We start from the raw sequence: 12,133 nt of genomic DNA, 5'->3' as shown, positions 1-12,133 counted from the left end.
GGCGACGCAGGCCAAACTAGATCCAGCAAAAAGTGTCAAACAGCGCCCTCTGCTGTCAGGCTAGAGCAGAAACCATAAAAAGCTTACAGCACCTGGTATTCCCAGGCGGTCTCCCATCCAAGTACTAACCAGGCCCTCCCCTGCTTAGCTTCCGAGATCAGGCGTTTTCAGGGTAGTATGGCCAAAAGCTGCCAAGGCAACTGAAAAGATCCTATTTGAAGGCGACGCAGGACAAACTAGACTCCAGCAAAACATGTCAAACAGCGCCCTCTGCTGTCAGGCTAGAGCAGAAACCATAAAAAGCTTACAGCACCTGGTATTCCCAGGCGGTCTCCCATCCAAGTACTAACCAGGCCCGCCCCTGCTTAGCTTCCGAGATCGGACGAGATCGGGCGTTTTCAGGGTAGTATGGTCGTAAGCTGCCAGGGCAAATGAAAAGATCCTATTTGAAGGCGACGCAGGCCAAACTAGACTCCAGCAAAAAGTGTCAAACAGCGCCCTCTGCTGTCAGGCAAGAGCAGAAACCATAAAAGGCTTACAGCACCTGGTATTGCCAGGCGGTCTCCCATCCAAGTACTAACCAGGCCCACCCCTGCTTAGCTTCCGAGATCGGACGAGATCGGGCGTTTTCAGGGTAGTATGGCCGTAAGCTGCCAGGACAACTGAAAAGATCTTATTTGAAGGCGACGCAGGCCAAACTAGATCCAGCAAAAAGTGTCAAACAGCGCCCTCTGCTGTCAGGCTAGAGCAGAAACCATAAAAAGCTTACAGCACCTGGTATTCCCAGGCGGTCTCCCATCCAAGTACTAACCAGGCCCGCCCCTGCTTAGCTTCCGAGATCGGGCGTTTTCAGGGTAGTATGGCCGTAAGCTGCCAGGTCAACTGAAAAGATCCTATTTGAAGGTGACGCAGGCCAAACTAGACTCCAGCAAAACATGTCAAACAGCGCCCTCTGCTGTCAGGCAAGAGCAGAAACCATGAAAAGCTTACAGCACCTGGTATTCCCAGGCGGTCTCCCATCCAAGTACTAACCAGGCTCGCCCCTGCTTAGCTTCCGAGATCGGACGAGATCGGGCGTTTTCAGGGTAGTATGGCCGTAAGCTGCCACATCAACTGAAAAGATCCTATTTGAAGGCGACGCAGGCCAAACTAGACTCCAGCAAAAGGTGTCAAACAGCGCCCTCTGCTGTCAGGCAAGAGCAGAAACCATAAAAAGCTTACAGCACCTGGTATTCCCAGGCGGTCTCCCATCCAAGTACTAACCAGGCCCGCCCCTGCTTAGCTTCCGAGATCGGACGAGATCAGGCGTTTTCAGGGTGGTATGGCCGTAAGCTGCCAGGACAACTGAAAAGATCTTATTTGAAGGCGACGCAGGCCAAACTAGATCCAGCAAAAAGTGTCAAACAGCGCCCTCTGCTGTCAGGCTAGAGCAAAAACCATAAAAAGCTTACAGCACCTGGTATTCCCAGGCGGTCTCCCATCCAAGTACTAACCAGGCCCTCCCCTGCTTAGCTTCCGAGATCAGGCGTTTTCAGGGTAGTATGGCCAAAAGCTGCCAAGGCAACTGAAAAGATCCTATTTGAAGGCGACGCAGGACAAACTAGACTCCAGCAAAACATGTCAAACAGCGCCCTCTGCTGTCAGGCAAGAGCAGAAACCATAAAAAGCTTACAGCACCTGGTATTCCCAGGCGGTCTCCCAGCCAAGTACTAACCAGGCCCGCCCCTGCTTAGCTTCCGAGATCGGACGAGATCGGGCGTTTTCAGGGTAGTATGGCCGTAAGCTGCCAGGTCAACTGAAAAGATCCTATTTGAAGGTGACGCAGGCCAAACTAGACTACAGCAAAAAGTGTCAAACAGCGCCCTCTGCTGTCAGGCAAGAGCAGAAACCATAAAAAGCTTACAGCACCTGGTATTCACAGGCGGTCTCCCATCCAAGTACTAACCAGGCCCGGCCCTGCTTAGCTTCCGAGATCGTACGAGATCGGGCGTTTTCAGGGTAGTATGGCCTAAGCTGCCAGGTCAACTGAAAAGATCCTATTTGAAAGTGACGCAGGCCAAACTAGACTACAGCAAAAAGTGTCAAACAGCGCCCTCTGCTGTCAGGCAAGAGCAGAAACCATAAAAAGCTTACAGCACCTGGTAATCCCAGGCGGTCTCCCATCCAAGTACTAACCAGGACCGCCCCTGCTTAGCTTCCGAGATCGGACGAGATCGGGCGTTTTCAGGGTAGTATGGCCGTAAGCTGCAAGGGCGACTGAAAAGATCCTATTTGAAGGCGACGCAGGCCAAACTAGACTCCAGCAAAAAGTGTCAAACAGCGCCCTCTGCTGTCAGGCAAGAGCAGAAACCATAAAAAGCTTACAGCACCTGGTATTCCCAGGCGGTCTCCCATCCAAGTACTAACCAGGCCCGCCCCTGCTTAGCTTCCGAGATCGGACGAGATCAGGCGTTTTCAGGGTGGTATGGCCGTAAGCTGCCAGGACAACTGAAAAGATCTTATTTGAAGGCGACGCAGGCCAAACTAGATCCAGCAAAAAGTGTCAAACAGCGCCCTCTGCTGTCAGGCTAGAGCAGAAACCATAAAAAGCTTACAGCACCTGGTATTCCCAGGCGGTCTCCCATCCAAGTACTAACCAGGCCCGCCCCTGCTTAGCTTCCGAGATCGGACGAGATCGGGCGTTTTCAGGGTAATATGGCCGTAAGCTGCCACATCAACTGAAAAGATCCTATTTGAAGGCGACGCAGGCCAAACTAGATTCCAGCAAAAAGTGTCAAACAGCGCCCTCTGCTGTCAGGCAAGAGCAGAAACCAAAAAAAGCTTACAGCACCTGGTATTCCCAGGCGGTCTCCCATCCAAGTACTAACCAGGCCCGCCCCTGCTTAGCTTCCGAGATCGGACGAGATCAGGCGTTTTCAGGGTGGTGTGGCCGTAAGCTGCCAGGACAACTGAAAAGATCTTATTTGAAGGCGACGCAGGCCAAACTAGATCCAGCAAAAAGTGTCAAACAGCGCCCTCTGCTGTCAGGCTAGAGCAGAAACCATAAAAAGCTTACAGCACCTGGTATTCCCAGGCGGTCTCCCATTCTAGTACTAACCAGGCCCGCCCCTGCTTAGCTTCCGAGATCGGACGAGATCGGGCGTTTTCAGTGTAGTATGGCCATAAGCTGCCAGGTCAACTGAAAAGATCCTATTTGAAGAAGACGCAGGCCAAACTAGACTCCAGCAAAAAGTGTCGAACAGCGCCCTCTGCTGTCAGGCAAGAGCAGAAACCATAAAAAGCTTACAGCACCTGGTATTCCCAGGCGGTCTCCCATCCAAGTACTAACCAGGCCCGCCCCTGCTTAGCTTCCGAGATCGGACGAGATCGGGCGTTTTCAGGGTAGTATGGCCGTAAGCTGCCAGGGCAAATGAAAAGATCCTATTTGAAGGCGACGCAGGCCAAACTAGACTCCAGCAAAAAGTGTCAAACAGCGCCCTCTGCTGTCAGGCAAGAGCAGAAACCATAAAAGGCTTACAGCACCTGGTATTGCCAGGCGGTCTCCCATCCAAGTACTAACCAGGCCCACCCCTGCTTAGCTTCCGAGATCGGACGAGATCGGGCGTTTTCAGGGTAGTATGGCCGTAAGCTGCCAAGAAAACTGAAAAGATCTTATTTGAAGGCGACGCAGGCCAAACTAGATCCAGCAAAAAGTGTCAAACAGCGCCCTCTGCTGTCAGGCTAGAGCAGAAACCATAAAAAGCTTACAGCACCTGGTATTCCCAGGCGGTCTCCCATCCAAGTACTAACCAGGCCCGCCCCTGCTTAGCTTCCGAGATCGGGCGTTTTCAGGGTAGTATGGCCGTAAGCTGCCAGGTCAACTGAAAAGATCCTATTTGAAGGTGACGCAGGCCAAACTAGACTCCAGCAAAACATGTCAAACAGCGCCCTCTGCTGTCAGGCAAGAGCAGAAACCATGAAAAGCTTACAGCACCTGGTATTCCCAGGCGGTCTCCCATCCAAGTACTAACCAGGCTCGCCCCTGCTTAGCTTCCGAGATCGGACGAGATCGGGCGTTTTCAGGGTAGTATGGCCGTAAGCTGCCACATCAACTGAAAAGATCCTATTTGAAGGCGACGCAGGCCAAACTAGACTCCAGCAAAAGGTGTCAAACAGCGCCCTCTGCTGTCAGGCAAGAGCAGAAACCATAAAAAGCTTACAGCACCTGGTATTCCCAGGCGGTCTCCCATCCAAGTACTAACCAGGCCCGCCCCTGCTTAGCTTCCGAGATCGGACGAGATCGGGCGTTTTCAGGGTAATATGGCCGTAAGCTGCCACATCAACTGAAAAGATCCTATTTGAAGGCGACGCAGGCCAAACTAGACTCCAGCAAAAGGTGTCAAACAGCGCCCTCTGCTGTCAGGCAAGAGCAGAAACCATAAAAAGCTTACAGCACCTGGTATTCCCAGGCGGTCTCCCATCCAAGTACTAACCAGGCCCGCCCCTGCTTAGCTTCCGAGATCGGACGAGATCAGGCGTTTTCAGGGTGGTATGGCCGTAAGCTGCCAGGACAACTGAAAAGATCTTATTTGAAGGTGACGCAGGCCAAACTAGATCCAGCAAAAAGTGTCAAACAGCGCCCTCTGCTGTCAGGCTAGAGCAGAAACCATAAAAAGCTTACAGCACCTGGTATTCCCAGGCGGTCTCCCATCCAAGTACTAACCAGGCCCTCCCCTGCTTAGCTTCCGAGATCAGGCGTTTTCAGGGTAGTATGGCCAAAAGCTGCCAAGGCAACTGAAAAGATCCTATTTGAAGGCGACGCAGGACAAACTAGACTCCAGCAAAACATGTCAAACAGCGCCCTCTGCTGTCAGGCTAGAGCAGAAACCATAAAAAGCTTACAGCACCTGGTATTCCCAGGCGGTCTCCCATCCAAGTACTAACCAGGCCCGCCCCTGCTTAGCTTCCGAGATCGGACGAGATCGGGCGTTTTCAGGGTAGTATGGTCGTAAGCTGCCAGGGCAAATGAAAAGATCCTATTTGAAGGCGACGCAGGCCAAACTAGACTCCAGCAAAAAGTGTCAAACAGCGCCCTCTGCTGTCAGGCAAGAGCAGAAACCATAAAAGGCTTACAGCACCTGGTATTGCCAGGCGGTCTCCCATCCAAGTACTAACCAGGCCCACCCCTGCTTAGCTTCCGAGATCGGACGAGATCGGGCGTTTTCAGGGTAGTATGGCCGTAAGCTGCCAGGACAACTGAAAAGATCTTATTTGAAGGCGACGCAGGCCAAACTAGATCCAGCAAAAAGTGTCAAACAGCGCCCTCTGCTGTCAGGCTAGAGCAGAAACCATAAAAAGCTTACAGCACCTGGTATTCCCAGGCGGTCTCCCATCCAAGTACTAACCAGGCCCGCCCCTGCTTAGCTTCCGAGATCGGGCGTTTTCAGGGTAGTATGGCCGTAAGCTGCCAGGTCAACTGAAAAGATCCTATTTGAAGGTGACGCAGGCCAAACTAGACTCCAGCAAAACATGTCAAACAGCGCCCTCTGCTGTCAGGCAAGAGCAGAAACCATGAAAAGCTTACAGCACCTGGTATTCCCAGGCGGTCTCCCATCCAAGTACTAACCAGGCTCGCCCCTGCTTAGCTTCCGAGATCGGACGAGATCGGGCGTTTTCAGGGTAGTATGGCCGTAAGCTGCCACATCAACTGAAAAGATCCTATTTGAAGGCGACGCAGGCCAAACTAGACTCCAGCAAAAGGTGTCAAACAGCGCCCTCTGCTGTCAGGCAAGAGCAGAAACCATAAAAAGCTTACAGCACCTGGTATTCCCAGGCGGTCTCCCATCCAAGTACTAACCAGGCCCGCCCCTGCTTAGCTTCCGAGATCGGACGAGATCAGGCGTTTTCAGGGTGGTATGGCCGTAAGCTGCCAGGACAACTGAAAAGATCTTATTTGAAGGCGACGCAGGCCAAACTAGATCCAGCAAAAAGTGTCAAACAGCGCCCTCTGCTGTCAGGCTAGAGCAAAAACCATAAAAAGCTTACAGCACCTGGTATTCCCAGGCGGTCTCCCATCCAAGTACTAACCAGGCCCTCCCCTGCTTAGCTTCCGAGATCAGGCGTTTTCAGGGTAGTATGGCCAAAAGCTGCCAAGGCAACTGAAAAGATCCTATTTGAAGGCGACGCAGGACAAACTAGACTCCAGCAAAACATGTCAAACAGCGCCCTCTGCTGTCAGGCAAGAGCAGAAACCATAAAAAGCTTACAGCACCTGGTATTCCCAGGCGGTCTCCCAGCCAAGTACTAACCAGGCCCGCCCCTGCTTAGCTTCCGAGATCGGACGAGATCGGGCGTTTTCAGGGTAGTATGGCCGTAAGCTGCCAGGTCAACTGAAAAGATCCTATTTGAAGGTGACGCAGGCCAAACTAGACTACAGCAAAAAGTGTCAAACAGCGCCCTCTGCTGTCAGGCAAGAGCAGAAACCATAAAAAGCTTACAGCACCTGGTATTCACAGGCGGTCTCCCATCCAAGTACTAACCAGGCCCGGCCCTGCTTAGCTTCCGAGATCGTACGAGATCGGGCGTTTTCAGGGTAGTATGGCCTAAGCTGCCAGGTCAACTGAAAAGATCCTATTTGAAAGTGACGCAGGCCAAACTAGACTACAGCAAAAAGTGTCAAACAGCGCCCTCTGCTGTCAGGCAAGAGCAGAAACCATAAAAAGCTTACAGCACCTGGTAATCCCAGGCGGTCTCCCATCCAAGTACTAACCAGGACCGCCCCTGCTTAGCTTCCGAGATCGGACGAGATCGGGCGTTTTCAGGGTAGTATGGCCGTAAGCTGCAAGGGCGACTGAAAAGATCCTATTTGAAGGCGACGCAGGCCAAACTAGACTCCAGCAAAAAGTGTCAAACAGCGCCCTCTGCTGTCAGGCAAGAGCAGAAACCATAAAAAGCTTACAGCACCTGGTATTCCCAGGCGGTCTCCCATCCAAGTACTAACCAGGCCCGCCCCTGCTTAGCTTCCGAGATCGGACGAGATCAGGCGTTTTCAGGGTGGTATGGCCGTAAGCTGCCAGGACAACTGAAAAGATCTTATTTGAAGGCGACGCAGGCCAAACTAGATCCAGCAAAAAGTGTCAAACAGCGCCCTCTGCTGTCAGGCTAGAGCAGAAACCATAAAAAGCTTACAGCACCTGGTATTCCCAGGCGGTCTCCCATCCAAGTACTAACCAGGCCCGCCCCTGCTTAGCTTCCGAGATCGGACGAGATCGGGCGTTTTCAGGGTAATATGGCCGTAAGCTGCCACATCAACTGAAAAGATCCTATTTGAAGGCGACGCAGGCCAAACTAGATTCCAGCAAAAAGTGTCAAACAGCGCCCTCTGCTGTCAGGCAAGAGCAGAAACCAAAAAAAGCTTACAGCACCTGGTATTCCCAGGCGGTCTCCCATCCAAGTACTAACCAGGCCCGCCCCTGCTTAGCTTCCGAGATCGGACGAGATCAGGCGTTTTCAGGGTGGTGTGGCCGTAAGCTGCCAGGACAACTGAGAAGATCTTATTTGAAGGCGACGCAGGCCAAACTAGATCCAGCAAAAAGTGTCAAACAGCGCCCTCTGCTGTCAGGCTAGAGCAGAAACCATAAAAAGCTTACAGCACCTGGTATTCCCAGGCGGTCTCCCATTCTAGTACTAACCAGGCCCGCCCCTGCTTAGCTTCCGAGATCGGACGAGATCGGGCGTTTTCAGTGTAGTATGGCCATAAGCTGCCAGGTCAACTGAAAAGATCCTATTTGAAGAAGACGCAGGCCAAACTAGACTCCAGCAAAAAGTGTCGAACAGCGCCCTCTGCTGTCAGGCAAGAGCAGAAACCATAAAAAGCTTACAGCACCTGGTATTCCCAGGCGGTCTCCCATCCAAGTACTAACCAGGCCCGCCCCTGCTTAGCTTCCGAGATCGGACGAGATCGGGCGTTTTCAGGGTAGTATGGCCGTAAGCTGCCAGGGCAAATGAAAAGATCCTATTTGAAGGCGACGCAGGCCAAACTAGACTCCAGCAAAAAGTGTCAAACAGCGCCCTCTGCTGTCAGGCAAGAGCAGAAACCATAAAAGGCTTACAGCACTTGGTATTGCCAGGCGGTCTCCCATCCAAGTACTAACCAGGCCCACCCCTGCTTAGCTTCCGAGATCGGACGAGATCGGGCGTTTTCAGGGTAGTATGGCCGTAAGCTGCCAAGAAAACTGAAAAGATCTTATTTGAAGGCGACGCAGGCCAAACTAGATCCAGCAAAAAGTGTCAAACAGCGCCCTCTGCTGTCAGGCTAGAGCAGAAACCATAAAAAGCTTACAGCACCTGGTATTCCCAGGCGGTCTCCCATCCAAGTACTAACCAGGCCCGCCCCTGCTTAGCTTCCGAGATCGGGCGTTTTCAGGGTAGTATGGCCGTAAGCTGCCAGGTCAACTGAAAAGATCCTATTTGAAGGTGACGCAGGCCAAACTAGACTCCAGCAAAACATGTCAAACAGCGCCCTCTGCTGTCAGGCAAGAGCAGAAACCATGAAAAGCTTACAGCACCTGGTATTCCCAGGCGGTCTCCCATCCAAGTACTAACCAGGCTCGCCCCTGCTTAGCTTCCGAGATCGGACGAGATCGGGCGTTTTCAGGGTAGTATGGCCGTAAGCTGCCACATCAACTGAAAAGATCCTATTTGAAGGCGACGCAGGCCAAACTAGACTCCAGCAAAAGGTGTCAAACAGCGCCCTCTGCTGTCAGGCAAGAGCAGAAACCATAAAAAGCTTACAGCACCTGGTATTCCCAGGCGGTCTCCCATCCAAGTACTAACCAGGCCCGCCCCTGCTTAGCTTCCGAGATCGGACGAGATCAGGCGTTTTCAGGGTGGTATGGCCGTAAGCTGCCAGGACAACTGAAAAGATCTTATTTGAAGGCGACGCAGGCCAAACTAGATCCAGCAAAAAGTGTCAAACAGCGCCCTCTGCTGTCAGGCTAGAGCAAAAACCATAAAAAGCTTACAGCACCTGGTATTCCCAGGCGGTCTCCCATCCAAGTACTAACCAGGCCCTCCCCTGCTTAGCTTCCGAGATCAGGCGTTTTCAGGGTAGTATGGCCAAAAGCTGCCAAGGCAACTGAAAAGATCCTATTTGAAGGCGACGCAGGACAAACTAGACTCCAGCAAAACATGTCAAACAGCGCCCTCTGCTGTCAGGCAAGAGCAGAAACCATAAAAAGCTGACAGCACCTGGTATTCCCAGGCGGTCTCCCAGCCAAGTACTAACCAGGCCCGCCCCTGCTTAGCTTCCGAGATCGGACGAGATCGGGCGTTTTCAGGGTAGTATGGCCGTAAGCTGCCAGGTCAACTGAAAAGATCCTATTTGAAGGTGACGCAGGCCAAACTAGACTACAGCAAAAAGTGTCAAACAGCGCCCTCTGCTGTCAGGCAAGAGGAGAAACCATAAAAAGCTTACAGCACCTGGTATTCACAGGCGGTCTCCCATCCAAGTACTAACCAGGCCCACCCCTGCTTAGCTTCCGAGATCGGACGAGATCGGGCGTTTTCAGGGTAGTATGGCCTAAGCTGCCAGGTCAACTGAAAAGATCCTATTTGAAAGTGACGCAGGCCAAACTAGACTACAGCAAAAAGTGTCAAACAGCGCCCTCTGCTGTCAGGCAAGAGCAGAAACCATAAAAAGCTTACAGCACCTGGTATTCACAGGCGGTCTCCCATCCAAGTACTAACCAGGCCCGCCCCTGCTTAGCTTCCGAGATCGGGCGTTTTCAGGGTAGTATGGCCGTAAGCTGCCAGGACAACTGAAAAGATCCTATTTGAAGAAGACGCAGGCCAAACTAGACTCCAGCAAAAAGTGTCAAACAGCGCCCTCTGCTGTCAGGCAAGAGCAGAAACCATAAAAAGCTTACAGGACCTGGTAATCCCAGGCGGTCTCCCATCCAAGTACTAACCAGGACCGCCCCTGCTTAGCTTCCGAGATCGGACGAGATCGGGCGTTTTCAGGGTAGTATGGCCGTAAGCTGCAAGGGCGACTGAAAAGATCCTATTTGAAGGCGACGCAGGCCAAACTAGACTCCAGCAAAAAGTGTCAAACAGCGCCCTCTGCTGTCAGGCAAGAGCAGAAACCATAAAAAGCTTACAGCACCTGGTATTCCCAGGCGGTCTCCCATCCAAGTACTAACCAGGCCCGCCCCTGCTTAGCTTCCGAGATCGGACGAGATCAGGCGTTTTCAGGGTGGTATGGCCGTAAGCTGCCAGGACAACTTAAAAGATCTTATTTGAAGGCGACGCAGGCCAAACTAGATCCAGCAAAAAGTGTCAAACAGCGCCCTCTGCTGTCAGGCTAGAGCAGAAACCATAAAAAGCTTACAGCACCTGGTATTCCCAGGCGGTCTCCCATCCAAGTACTAACCAGGCCCGCCCCTGCTTAGCTTCCGAGATCGGACGAGATCGGGCGTTTTCAGGGTAGTATGGCCGTAAGCTGCAAGGGCGACTGAAAAGATCCTATTTGAAGGCGACGCAGGCCAAACTAGACTCCAGCAAAAAGTGTCAAACAGCGCCCTCTGCTGTCAGGCAAGAGCAGAAACCATAAAAAGCTTACAGCACCTGGTATTCCCAGGCGGTCTCCCATCCAAGTACTAACCAGGCCCGCCCCTGCTTAGCTTCCGAGATCGGACGAGATCAGGCGTTTTCAGGGTGGTATGGCCGTAAGCTGCCAGGACAACTGAAAAGATCTTATTTGAAGGCAACGCAGGCCAAACTAGATCCAGCAAAAAGTGTCAAACAGCGCCCTCTGCTGTCAGGCTAGAGCAGAAACCATAAAAAGCTTACAGCACCTGGTATTCCCAGGCGGTCTCCCATCCAAGTACTAACCAGGCCCTCCCCTGCTTAGCTTCCGAGATCAGGCGTTTTCAGGGTAGTATGGCCAAAAGCTGCCAAGGCAACTGAAAAGATCCTATTTGAAGGCGACGCAGGACAAACTAGACTCCAGCAAAACATGTCAAACAGCGCCCTCTGCTGTCAGGCTAGAGCAGAAACCATAAAAAGCTTACAGCACCTGGTATTCCCAGGCGGTCTCCCATCCAAGTACTAACCAGGCCCGCCCCTGCTTAGCTTCCGAGATCGGACGAGATCGGGCGTTTTCAGGGTAGTATGGTCGTAAGCTGCCAGGGCAAATGAAAAGATCCTATTTGAAGGCGACGCAGGCCAAACTAGACTCCAGCAAAAAGTGTCAAACAGCGCCCTCTGCTGTCAGGCAAGAGCAGAAACCATAAAAGGCTTACAGCACCTGGTATTGCCAGGCGGTCTCCCATCCAAGTACTAACCAGGCCCACCCCTGCTTAGCTTCCGAGATCGGACGAGATCGGGCGTTTTCAGGGTAGTATGGCCGTAAGCTGCCAGGACAACTGAAAAGATCTTATTTGAAGGCGACGCAGGCCAAACTAGATCCAGCAAAAAGTGTCAAACAGCGCCCTCTGCTGTCAGGCTAGAGCAGAAACCATAAAAAGCTTACAGCACCTGGTATTCCCAGGCGGTCTCCCATCCAAGTACTAACCAGGCCCGCCCCTGCTTAGCTTCCGAGATCGGGCGTTTTCAGGGTAGTATGGCCGTAAGCTGCCAGGTCAACTGAAAAGATCCTATTTGAAGGTGACGCAGGCCAAACTAGACTCCAGCAAAACATGTCAAACAGCGCCCTCTGCTGTCAGGCAAGAGCAGAAACCATGAAAAGCTTACAGCACCTGGTATTCCCAGGCGGTCTCCCATCCAAGTACTAACCAGGCTCGCCCCTGCTTAGCTTCCGAGATCGGACGAGATCGGGCGTTTTCAGGGTAGTATGGCCGTAAGCTGCCACATCAACTGAAAAGATCCTATTTGAAGGCGACGCAGGCCAAACTAGACTCCAGCAAAAGGTGTCAAACAGCGCCCTCTGCTGTCAGGCAAGAGCAGAAACCATAAAAAGCTTACAGCACCTGGTATTCCCAGGCGGTCTCCCATCCAAGTACTAACCAGGCCCGCCCCTGCTTAGCTTCCGAGATCGGACGAGATCAGGCGTTTTCAGGGTGGTATGGCCGTAAGCTGCCAGGACAACTGAAAAGATCTTATTTGAAGGCGACGCAGGCCAAACTAGATCCAGCAA

At 52.4% G+C, this 12,133-nt stretch overlaps 41 non-coding genes and 12 pseudogenes across 41 annotated transcripts; all 53 read right to left on the bottom strand.

Moving 5' to 3' along the window:
* Positions 1 to 80: 80 nt before the first annotated feature.
* Positions 81 to 189, bottom strand: LOC131113586 (5S ribosomal RNA; annotated as a pseudogene).
* Positions 190 to 301: 112 nt separating this feature from the next.
* On the bottom strand, positions 302 to 420 carry LOC131116222 (5S ribosomal RNA). The gene has a single exon (XR_009123479.1). It is a non-coding gene; the product is annotated as a 5S ribosomal RNA (ribosomal RNA).
* A 112-nt stretch (positions 421 to 532) lies between these two features.
* On the bottom strand, positions 533 to 651 carry LOC131116562 (5S ribosomal RNA). Its single transcript, XR_009123806.1, has one exon. It is a non-coding gene; the product is annotated as a 5S ribosomal RNA (ribosomal RNA).
* Positions 652 to 762: 111 nt separating this feature from the next.
* On the bottom strand, positions 763 to 871 carry LOC131111854 (5S ribosomal RNA; annotated as a pseudogene).
* A 112-nt stretch (positions 872 to 983) lies between these two features.
* Positions 984 to 1,102, bottom strand: LOC131116689 (5S ribosomal RNA). Its single transcript, XR_009123928.1, has one exon. It is a non-coding gene; the product is annotated as a 5S ribosomal RNA (ribosomal RNA).
* Positions 1,103 to 1,214: 112 nt separating this feature from the next.
* Positions 1,215 to 1,333, bottom strand: LOC131112345 (5S ribosomal RNA). The gene has a single exon (XR_009121382.1). It is a non-coding gene; the product is annotated as a 5S ribosomal RNA (ribosomal RNA).
* Positions 1,334 to 1,444: 111 nt separating this feature from the next.
* Positions 1,445 to 1,553, bottom strand: LOC131113585 (5S ribosomal RNA; annotated as a pseudogene).
* Positions 1,554 to 1,665: 112 nt separating this feature from the next.
* On the bottom strand, positions 1,666 to 1,784 carry LOC131115579 (5S ribosomal RNA). Its single transcript, XR_009122857.1, has one exon. It is a non-coding gene; the product is annotated as a 5S ribosomal RNA (ribosomal RNA).
* Positions 1,785 to 1,896: 112 nt separating this feature from the next.
* On the bottom strand, positions 1,897 to 2,014 carry LOC131119080 (5S ribosomal RNA). The gene has a single exon (XR_009126210.1). It is a non-coding gene; the product is annotated as a 5S ribosomal RNA (ribosomal RNA).
* A 112-nt stretch (positions 2,015 to 2,126) lies between these two features.
* LOC131118224 (5S ribosomal RNA) lies at positions 2,127 to 2,245 on the bottom strand. The gene has a single exon (XR_009125390.1). It is a non-coding gene; the product is annotated as a 5S ribosomal RNA (ribosomal RNA).
* A 112-nt stretch (positions 2,246 to 2,357) lies between these two features.
* LOC131112333 (5S ribosomal RNA) lies at positions 2,358 to 2,476 on the bottom strand. The gene has a single exon (XR_009121380.1). It is a non-coding gene; the product is annotated as a 5S ribosomal RNA (ribosomal RNA).
* A 111-nt stretch (positions 2,477 to 2,587) lies between these two features.
* Positions 2,588 to 2,706, bottom strand: LOC131115985 (5S ribosomal RNA). The gene has a single exon (XR_009123252.1). It is a non-coding gene; the product is annotated as a 5S ribosomal RNA (ribosomal RNA).
* A 112-nt stretch (positions 2,707 to 2,818) lies between these two features.
* LOC131115826 (5S ribosomal RNA) lies at positions 2,819 to 2,937 on the bottom strand. Its single transcript, XR_009123095.1, has one exon. It is a non-coding gene; the product is annotated as a 5S ribosomal RNA (ribosomal RNA).
* Positions 2,938 to 3,048: 111 nt separating this feature from the next.
* On the bottom strand, positions 3,049 to 3,167 carry LOC131117433 (5S ribosomal RNA). The gene has a single exon (XR_009124651.1). It is a non-coding gene; the product is annotated as a 5S ribosomal RNA (ribosomal RNA).
* A 112-nt stretch (positions 3,168 to 3,279) lies between these two features.
* Positions 3,280 to 3,398, bottom strand: LOC131114742 (5S ribosomal RNA). The gene has a single exon (XR_009122045.1). It is a non-coding gene; the product is annotated as a 5S ribosomal RNA (ribosomal RNA).
* A 112-nt stretch (positions 3,399 to 3,510) lies between these two features.
* LOC131116561 (5S ribosomal RNA) lies at positions 3,511 to 3,629 on the bottom strand. Its single transcript, XR_009123805.1, has one exon. It is a non-coding gene; the product is annotated as a 5S ribosomal RNA (ribosomal RNA).
* A 111-nt stretch (positions 3,630 to 3,740) lies between these two features.
* LOC131111852 (5S ribosomal RNA) lies at positions 3,741 to 3,849 on the bottom strand (annotated as a pseudogene).
* Positions 3,850 to 3,961: 112 nt separating this feature from the next.
* LOC131116686 (5S ribosomal RNA) lies at positions 3,962 to 4,080 on the bottom strand. Its single transcript, XR_009123926.1, has one exon. It is a non-coding gene; the product is annotated as a 5S ribosomal RNA (ribosomal RNA).
* A 112-nt stretch (positions 4,081 to 4,192) lies between these two features.
* LOC131115984 (5S ribosomal RNA) lies at positions 4,193 to 4,311 on the bottom strand. The gene has a single exon (XR_009123251.1). It is a non-coding gene; the product is annotated as a 5S ribosomal RNA (ribosomal RNA).
* Positions 4,312 to 4,423: 112 nt separating this feature from the next.
* Positions 4,424 to 4,542, bottom strand: LOC131112321 (5S ribosomal RNA). Its single transcript, XR_009121378.1, has one exon. It is a non-coding gene; the product is annotated as a 5S ribosomal RNA (ribosomal RNA).
* Positions 4,543 to 4,653: 111 nt separating this feature from the next.
* LOC131113584 (5S ribosomal RNA) lies at positions 4,654 to 4,762 on the bottom strand (annotated as a pseudogene).
* A 112-nt stretch (positions 4,763 to 4,874) lies between these two features.
* On the bottom strand, positions 4,875 to 4,993 carry LOC131116220 (5S ribosomal RNA). Its single transcript, XR_009123477.1, has one exon. It is a non-coding gene; the product is annotated as a 5S ribosomal RNA (ribosomal RNA).
* Positions 4,994 to 5,105: 112 nt separating this feature from the next.
* LOC131116559 (5S ribosomal RNA) lies at positions 5,106 to 5,224 on the bottom strand. Its single transcript, XR_009123803.1, has one exon. It is a non-coding gene; the product is annotated as a 5S ribosomal RNA (ribosomal RNA).
* A 111-nt stretch (positions 5,225 to 5,335) lies between these two features.
* LOC131111851 (5S ribosomal RNA) lies at positions 5,336 to 5,444 on the bottom strand (annotated as a pseudogene).
* Positions 5,445 to 5,556: 112 nt separating this feature from the next.
* Positions 5,557 to 5,675, bottom strand: LOC131116685 (5S ribosomal RNA). The gene has a single exon (XR_009123925.1). It is a non-coding gene; the product is annotated as a 5S ribosomal RNA (ribosomal RNA).
* Positions 5,676 to 5,787: 112 nt separating this feature from the next.
* LOC131112309 (5S ribosomal RNA) lies at positions 5,788 to 5,906 on the bottom strand. The gene has a single exon (XR_009121377.1). It is a non-coding gene; the product is annotated as a 5S ribosomal RNA (ribosomal RNA).
* Positions 5,907 to 6,017: 111 nt separating this feature from the next.
* LOC131113583 (5S ribosomal RNA) lies at positions 6,018 to 6,126 on the bottom strand (annotated as a pseudogene).
* A 112-nt stretch (positions 6,127 to 6,238) lies between these two features.
* On the bottom strand, positions 6,239 to 6,357 carry LOC131115578 (5S ribosomal RNA). The gene has a single exon (XR_009122856.1). It is a non-coding gene; the product is annotated as a 5S ribosomal RNA (ribosomal RNA).
* A 112-nt stretch (positions 6,358 to 6,469) lies between these two features.
* On the bottom strand, positions 6,470 to 6,587 carry LOC131119079 (5S ribosomal RNA). The gene has a single exon (XR_009126209.1). It is a non-coding gene; the product is annotated as a 5S ribosomal RNA (ribosomal RNA).
* A 112-nt stretch (positions 6,588 to 6,699) lies between these two features.
* On the bottom strand, positions 6,700 to 6,818 carry LOC131118223 (5S ribosomal RNA). Its single transcript, XR_009125389.1, has one exon. It is a non-coding gene; the product is annotated as a 5S ribosomal RNA (ribosomal RNA).
* Positions 6,819 to 6,930: 112 nt separating this feature from the next.
* On the bottom strand, positions 6,931 to 7,049 carry LOC131112298 (5S ribosomal RNA). Its single transcript, XR_009121376.1, has one exon. It is a non-coding gene; the product is annotated as a 5S ribosomal RNA (ribosomal RNA).
* Positions 7,050 to 7,160: 111 nt separating this feature from the next.
* Positions 7,161 to 7,279, bottom strand: LOC131115983 (5S ribosomal RNA). The gene has a single exon (XR_009123250.1). It is a non-coding gene; the product is annotated as a 5S ribosomal RNA (ribosomal RNA).
* A 112-nt stretch (positions 7,280 to 7,391) lies between these two features.
* LOC131115825 (5S ribosomal RNA) lies at positions 7,392 to 7,510 on the bottom strand. The gene has a single exon (XR_009123094.1). It is a non-coding gene; the product is annotated as a 5S ribosomal RNA (ribosomal RNA).
* Positions 7,511 to 7,621: 111 nt separating this feature from the next.
* On the bottom strand, positions 7,622 to 7,740 carry LOC131117431 (5S ribosomal RNA). Its single transcript, XR_009124650.1, has one exon. It is a non-coding gene; the product is annotated as a 5S ribosomal RNA (ribosomal RNA).
* Positions 7,741 to 7,852: 112 nt separating this feature from the next.
* LOC131114741 (5S ribosomal RNA) lies at positions 7,853 to 7,971 on the bottom strand. The gene has a single exon (XR_009122044.1). It is a non-coding gene; the product is annotated as a 5S ribosomal RNA (ribosomal RNA).
* Positions 7,972 to 8,083: 112 nt separating this feature from the next.
* Positions 8,084 to 8,202, bottom strand: LOC131118154 (5S ribosomal RNA). Its single transcript, XR_009125322.1, has one exon. It is a non-coding gene; the product is annotated as a 5S ribosomal RNA (ribosomal RNA).
* Positions 8,203 to 8,313: 111 nt separating this feature from the next.
* On the bottom strand, positions 8,314 to 8,422 carry LOC131111850 (5S ribosomal RNA; annotated as a pseudogene).
* Positions 8,423 to 8,534: 112 nt separating this feature from the next.
* LOC131116684 (5S ribosomal RNA) lies at positions 8,535 to 8,653 on the bottom strand. Its single transcript, XR_009123924.1, has one exon. It is a non-coding gene; the product is annotated as a 5S ribosomal RNA (ribosomal RNA).
* Positions 8,654 to 8,765: 112 nt separating this feature from the next.
* Positions 8,766 to 8,884, bottom strand: LOC131112286 (5S ribosomal RNA). The gene has a single exon (XR_009121375.1). It is a non-coding gene; the product is annotated as a 5S ribosomal RNA (ribosomal RNA).
* A 111-nt stretch (positions 8,885 to 8,995) lies between these two features.
* Positions 8,996 to 9,104, bottom strand: LOC131113581 (5S ribosomal RNA; annotated as a pseudogene).
* A 112-nt stretch (positions 9,105 to 9,216) lies between these two features.
* Positions 9,217 to 9,335, bottom strand: LOC131116801 (5S ribosomal RNA). Its single transcript, XR_009124038.1, has one exon. It is a non-coding gene; the product is annotated as a 5S ribosomal RNA (ribosomal RNA).
* Positions 9,336 to 9,447: 112 nt separating this feature from the next.
* Positions 9,448 to 9,565, bottom strand: LOC131118794 (5S ribosomal RNA). The gene has a single exon (XR_009125945.1). It is a non-coding gene; the product is annotated as a 5S ribosomal RNA (ribosomal RNA).
* A 112-nt stretch (positions 9,566 to 9,677) lies between these two features.
* On the bottom strand, positions 9,678 to 9,786 carry LOC131112250 (5S ribosomal RNA; annotated as a pseudogene).
* Positions 9,787 to 9,898: 112 nt separating this feature from the next.
* LOC131111556 (5S ribosomal RNA) lies at positions 9,899 to 10,017 on the bottom strand. The gene has a single exon (XR_009121266.1). It is a non-coding gene; the product is annotated as a 5S ribosomal RNA (ribosomal RNA).
* A 112-nt stretch (positions 10,018 to 10,129) lies between these two features.
* LOC131112274 (5S ribosomal RNA) lies at positions 10,130 to 10,248 on the bottom strand. Its single transcript, XR_009121374.1, has one exon. It is a non-coding gene; the product is annotated as a 5S ribosomal RNA (ribosomal RNA).
* A 111-nt stretch (positions 10,249 to 10,359) lies between these two features.
* On the bottom strand, positions 10,360 to 10,478 carry LOC131114740 (5S ribosomal RNA). Its single transcript, XR_009122043.1, has one exon. It is a non-coding gene; the product is annotated as a 5S ribosomal RNA (ribosomal RNA).
* Positions 10,479 to 10,590: 112 nt separating this feature from the next.
* Positions 10,591 to 10,709, bottom strand: LOC131112262 (5S ribosomal RNA). The gene has a single exon (XR_009121372.1). It is a non-coding gene; the product is annotated as a 5S ribosomal RNA (ribosomal RNA).
* A 111-nt stretch (positions 10,710 to 10,820) lies between these two features.
* On the bottom strand, positions 10,821 to 10,929 carry LOC131113579 (5S ribosomal RNA; annotated as a pseudogene).
* Positions 10,930 to 11,041: 112 nt separating this feature from the next.
* Positions 11,042 to 11,160, bottom strand: LOC131116219 (5S ribosomal RNA). Its single transcript, XR_009123476.1, has one exon. It is a non-coding gene; the product is annotated as a 5S ribosomal RNA (ribosomal RNA).
* Positions 11,161 to 11,272: 112 nt separating this feature from the next.
* LOC131116558 (5S ribosomal RNA) lies at positions 11,273 to 11,391 on the bottom strand. Its single transcript, XR_009123802.1, has one exon. It is a non-coding gene; the product is annotated as a 5S ribosomal RNA (ribosomal RNA).
* Positions 11,392 to 11,502: 111 nt separating this feature from the next.
* On the bottom strand, positions 11,503 to 11,611 carry LOC131111849 (5S ribosomal RNA; annotated as a pseudogene).
* A 112-nt stretch (positions 11,612 to 11,723) lies between these two features.
* Positions 11,724 to 11,842, bottom strand: LOC131116683 (5S ribosomal RNA). Its single transcript, XR_009123923.1, has one exon. It is a non-coding gene; the product is annotated as a 5S ribosomal RNA (ribosomal RNA).
* Positions 11,843 to 11,954: 112 nt separating this feature from the next.
* LOC131112251 (5S ribosomal RNA) lies at positions 11,955 to 12,073 on the bottom strand. The gene has a single exon (XR_009121371.1). It is a non-coding gene; the product is annotated as a 5S ribosomal RNA (ribosomal RNA).
* Between the last annotated feature and the right edge of the window lie 60 nt (positions 12,074 to 12,133).

The sequence above is a fragment of the Doryrhamphus excisus genome, unplaced genomic scaffold (genome assembly GCF_030265055.1).
Source record: "Doryrhamphus excisus isolate RoL2022-K1 unplaced genomic scaffold, RoL_Dexc_1.0 HiC_scaffold_25, whole genome shotgun sequence".
NCBI classification, from domain to species: Eukaryota; Metazoa; Chordata; class Actinopteri; order Syngnathiformes; family Syngnathidae; genus Doryrhamphus; species Doryrhamphus excisus.
Note: the sequence above shows the minus strand (reverse complement) of the source record. Positions and strands in the feature narration are given on the sequence as shown.